Source organism: Cupressus sempervirens, chromosome 4 (genome assembly GCF_028749045.1).
Source record: "Cupressus sempervirens isolate cs-2001-9-10 chromosome 4, ASM2874904v1, whole genome shotgun sequence".
NCBI classification, from domain to species: Eukaryota; Viridiplantae; Streptophyta; class Pinopsida; order Cupressales; family Cupressaceae; genus Cupressus; species Cupressus sempervirens.
This window is the reverse complement of record NC_143121.1, coordinates 612347965-612353804: the sequence shown is the minus strand read 5'-3', so window position 1 is coordinate 612353804 and position 5840 is coordinate 612347965.

The window sequence follows — 5840 nt, the reverse complement described above, 5'->3', positions numbered from 1 at the left end:
CCCTTCCTGCCTTCTTCGTGTCTGGGGTTTGTAGATCTGAATTCTCTGTGATGAAAGTTTTAAGCTTTCAATATTGTGAATTTATTAATTATTCGTCAATAGCTTCTGTATCCGTGGAGACTGGATGAATTAATTAGAACCATTATTTTCTTGATTTAAAAATTAAGATCTAATTTAATAAGGGTTTTGTTTTAATGAAATTGAAAAGTTCTAGATAAATACATAAAAAATATATATATATATATATAAATATATATATATTTTTTTATATTACATATTTACCCTTTGGAAGAAATTGTTTTTATTAAAAAATTAAACAAAATTAATTTTTAAAATAAAACTTATTTTATTTGTATTAAAATAAAATAAAATAAAATATAAAAAAAAAATTTATATAAAAAATATATATATATATATAATAATATATAGTGGGGGGGGAGGGAATCACCCCGTACCCGCCCCCCACTGTCGGCAGGCCGACAGTACCTGCGTTGTAGGTACTGCGACGACAGGTACAGAGTACCTGCCGCCGCATGCCCTGCGACCGCAGGCCTGCGGCCAAAGGCGACGGGCTATAAACGTAGTACGATTTCATTTTTTTATTTTTTATTTTTATTTTTATTGTTATAATTTTTTTTAAATTATTAAAAACAAATTTTATTATTTAAAAATTTTAAATAATAAAATTATATATATATATTCAATTTTTATAATAGATTAAACTTTTTAAATATTTAATAAATAAATATTAATTGCATAGATATAGTTGTAAATTTTAATTTATTAATAATTTTGCTTAAATATTAATAAATTAACAATTATTAGTTGGATTAACATAAGTAATTAGATCTAATGAATATTGATTAATTTAATTAAAATTAGTTTAATTAAGTTAATTAATAATGAATTTTATTTGATTAAATTATAAATTTGGATATTGTTTTAATGAAAGTTATTATAGAAATGGGTTATTCGAAAAATGGTAGTTGTGAAAACTTTGTTACTTGAATTCGACATTAAACTAAAACACAAACCTTACCTTAACTTAAATAATATACTTTCAGATCCAATCTCTGAGACATTGATGTTGTCTTTGTACTTTGAATGTTTTGGGGTTGGTTTAGCGTTGACCAGTTCAGGTTGTTACCAGAGGCTCGGGGTTGTGAATGTGATGTCTTGATGATTTGGTCTCGATCTTTCTTAACCTGACCATGGTAATGTGATGAAGTGCTCTATGACATGATTGTGTTTACTATTTGTTATTGCTTTCCATTTTCCTTGTGTGAAGCTGAGGTGTATGTATTTGAGAATACCTAACTTAACCATTTTTGAGTCTCGATCAGTTATATTTGATAACCATTTCTGAGTCTCGATCAGTTATACTTGTATTACTTTCTGGTTGCTCATTAGAGAACCATTGGATTTTGTGACTTATCATTGATGCCTTCAGTTGCTAATAGAGAACTGTCGTGATTACATGATTACTATTTGATGTTATCTGTTGCTCATGAAGGACTGATATATTTTGTGGATTATCTTTTTATGATATTTTCAGTTGCTCGTATAGGAATGAGATGGTTTTATTATGATTCTTTGATTTATGAGTTCATGAGCTAGGGTAGGTTATCTATGTGTAGAGTCTGGAAGTGGCTTGCAATGGGGGTCGGAGCCCTAAGAGGCTGCCTTGAGAAACCCATTGTAAGTCGTTTTTAATAAGTGAAAACATTTACACTAAATGAGAGAAAATGAACCTAACAAGATAATTGTATGTTCTCTCCCATGCCATGAGTGCTAGTACAGACTAGGATGGGGTAGAGAGGACGCTTGGTTACGACCTTGCATTCCATAGTATGCCTCGTCAGTACGAGAGGATACTAGTGGCCGCAGGATCAGTAGGGACCCGGGATTCCTAAGGGATTGCTCGGGTAACTTCTACATGACTTTTGCGATGACACTTTCCCACTTGCATATTAGGTTTCCTACGTGTCTTGTGGTACCTCTGGGATTTAGATGTCGATCTTTTTAGGAACCCTTGAGTTAGCATACTTATAGGATTTCCTGGACTTAGAGAGTATTTATGATTATAGGTTTTGTTATCCTATTTGGGACTTGAGACTATCTCCTCATCGCGGTGGGAGTGGACCATTTAGGTTCCACGCGGTCGGGTGGTAGTGCTTTTACTCTTACCATTGAGATCCGTTCCATGATCACCCTGGCTGGAGTTTTCGTGATTGGCATTTATCTTCACTATGTTCTTGGATTATTATGATGGATGGTTAGATTTTATGATAGATGTTTTATCATTATGGATGTATGGATGTATCATGTATGGTGAATAGATTTATATATTTTACTGTTCCTTGTATCATGGATTTGAGGATGTTGTATCTTTATCTTTACATATGTATATTCTTTTAAGCCTTTCATACCCTGTGATATGTACAGTGGATGAATGAGCATTCCGAATTAATTTGCCAAGGAGCATTCAAAACAAATGTATATTATGGACATTGGAGTTTCTGATTATTCTTTTATATGTATGTGTTAGTTGTTAGACTTAGAATTAATTAAATTTAAACGTGACTCAACGTCTTTGGATCTTTAAGAAATGTAACTTGCAATGTATGTTTGTCGATGATTACATGTTATTGCTTCCGCTACTATTTGTTTGATGTGTATGTCATACTTTCTTACTTTAAAAAAAAAAATGTTTAGCAAACGTGGTGAAACTTTAGGTTAATTCTTTTGGATCCCTTGGCGGGGTGTTACAGAATGGAAGTAAAAGCACGAATAACATCATCCAATCATTACGGATAGAGATACTCCTAGTGACATCAATGATGAAAAATTGTGGGTGAGGTACCAGATCAAAGGTAAATATTTGTGTCACACATATCTTCTATGCACCTCATTACTCTCTCTTTGAATTTCTTGGCATGTTGTGGTAGGTATTCCACAAACATATATTCCAATTCGATTGGGGTAAATTTTATGTTTTCTTTTCTTTTTTTATTTTAGTTAGCACTAGAGGATTTGTCTATTATAGCCTTGATCATTACCTAAAATTCCTCCTTTTCAGATCAAATATTAGCTATTTTAGCTTTTCTATTCATTCATTTTTGCTTAAAAGTGCATAATAAATCTACGATCTTTAGCAACTTTAGCAACTGAGTCATGTCAATTACATCTTACATTCTTCTCTTTATACCAAGAAATAGCTGCAATGACTGATTTTCTGGCTGACCACAACCCTTAAAAATGATAGCTTAATAACATAACAGTGAAAATAATTGGCTACAAAATTGGTAGAAAAAGCGCTCAACTCATGATCTTCTACCTGTAAAAGAATTTATCAACAGATATTGTCACTGATGACATTTTATTTCTTAAAAATGAAGAATCTGTAATAAATGCACCCCATTTAGTGTTATTGATGTCTTATAGTATCTGTAATTTCTGGTGAAATTCAGATCCCTTCTAACATTTTAGCGTGACAAGAAAAGAAAATACAACATTGAATCCAAGCTTATGATTTATGATTCAGGTTTCAAACTTTGACACAACACCCCCATTTTGATTCATAACTAAGATTTTAAATTAAATAGTTTCTTATAGAGCCATTTAAATATAGAGTAAGCTATTGCTTCTGAAGTTGATTGTGTTAATTGTTTTGGCATCAATGTGATCATGAAGATGAAAAGAGAGGTGTAGGAGATGACCAAATTAGTTTTTATAAAAAATATTACATTGATATTATTTATTTATTCTTTAAATATGTAGATTGATTTATATATAATGCATACTACTGTTTTTGTGGTTACAGATTTACAATCAAGGAATTGCGTAAGTGTGTTTTCATCTTCTGCATCATATTTTCTTCGTGTCTTCATCTGTCTACACCATGTTTACTTCATGTTTTCATTCATTAAGATGTATATTTCATAAATCTTTTAAGACTTTTGTACACAAATATGTTTTTCTTTGTGAAAGAATTTATGCATGAATAATTTTGGTTGAGGACAAGAATATTCAAGAGGGGAGGGCTATGATATCCCAAATTTCAGATTGAGTTTCAATAAGAAATCAAGATTAAATATCAATATTAGATTATTAAATTATTATTGTTGTCTAGTTTAAAATACAAATATTATTTATAATTAATAAGATAAATAATATTAAATATCTTCAATATATATTATTTGATATATTTAGATCTAAAACAATAATATTAAGGTTGAATGTATATATACATATATAATAACATATCATTATAGACATAAACATATTGAAATAATAATAATAATATGAAAATATTATGATAATAAAAATATTAATTATAAAAAATAAGATAAAATATATGTGATTTACATATATTGGATATATGTCAAATATATATAATAATATTAAATTTTTTAATTTAATAATCTAATGATATGTTTAATGTAAGATTACATAATATTATTTAAATTAATAATATATTATAATAATGTTATTAATATTAATAATAATTAATATAAATATAATAATATAATATATAATCATTAAAAATAATATAAATAATAATTACCTTATTAATATAATTAATGTGAAAGGACACAACTCTATGAATACAATCATATACGTAATATATCAAGCGCATTGGAAGAAAAGCATGGACGAGAACAACCCTTATCAGGGACAACAAAATATCTAAGCCAACGGTTAGAAGAGTAAGCAAAGGGAGGTTTTAATGAATAGTATAAAGCACAATATCATGAAGAGAGCATCTGCTTCAGAAAGATACATGAACAGGGGTGTCGTTGAAAGAATAAGTGTGGATGGCATTATTACACAATCGGCACTCCTGCAAATATCACTTGCTAGTGGACAATGACATTAATAACTCATTATATATTATAGTCAGTATATATTTTCTAGGTGCAAGCATAGAATGCCACAAACAACATTACATGCAAGAGATAAATTTATAAAAGTAGGGATGATATTAATTGTGAATGCCTAAGTGTAGACTTGTGTGTCATTATAGAAGCTCATCACATATACAGATGTTGGTTCATGACAAGGAAAAAATGAGAGGAAAAAGTAATAAATAAAATAAGAGGTAAAAGAAAATAATGGAGTAACAGTATTATATCATGCATCTAGTTCTGTAAGCACATTGTCAGACGCTTGGCCATCCCCACGACATCACTATTATATTGTGCACTAAAGTACAATAGTACCTCCATCCTACAGTGCTGACGCTACTAGACAATGCCATCACAGTGGAGATTTAGGTATATCTGACCTCTATATGCTTCAAGCATCAAATGCAATAATATTAAAAAATATAAAATAATCATTATTGATTCATGACATATGATATTAGCATTGAATGATATGTATTGTGTAGAATCTTATGCTACGAATTATATGATTCTTAACGCCATCTCATTTGTAGATTTACAAGCATTTTGCATGGATATTAAGATGTACATTAAAATAAATAGAAAGTGTTATATGCTATTAAGCGTTTGCAATATGTGTGTGTGTGTGTGTGTGTGTGTGTGTGTGTGTGTGTGTGTGTGTGTGTGTGTGTGTGATGATATAGGATTCAAAGTAGACATTAACATGTGATATATTAATAAATATTACAATCAAGAGGATACTGGTACATTATACTTATATATGTTCTTAAGACTTAAATAACAATGAGATGCATTTCAAATTATAGTACAAAAAATTTTATCCTCACTTGAGTTATGGAATCCTGAGATAGGGAGTTGGTGGAGTAATTTCGAGCACTTTTTGGAATCGCTTGGAGCTTGTTTCACATGCCCTTTGCACCGACATTCTACCAT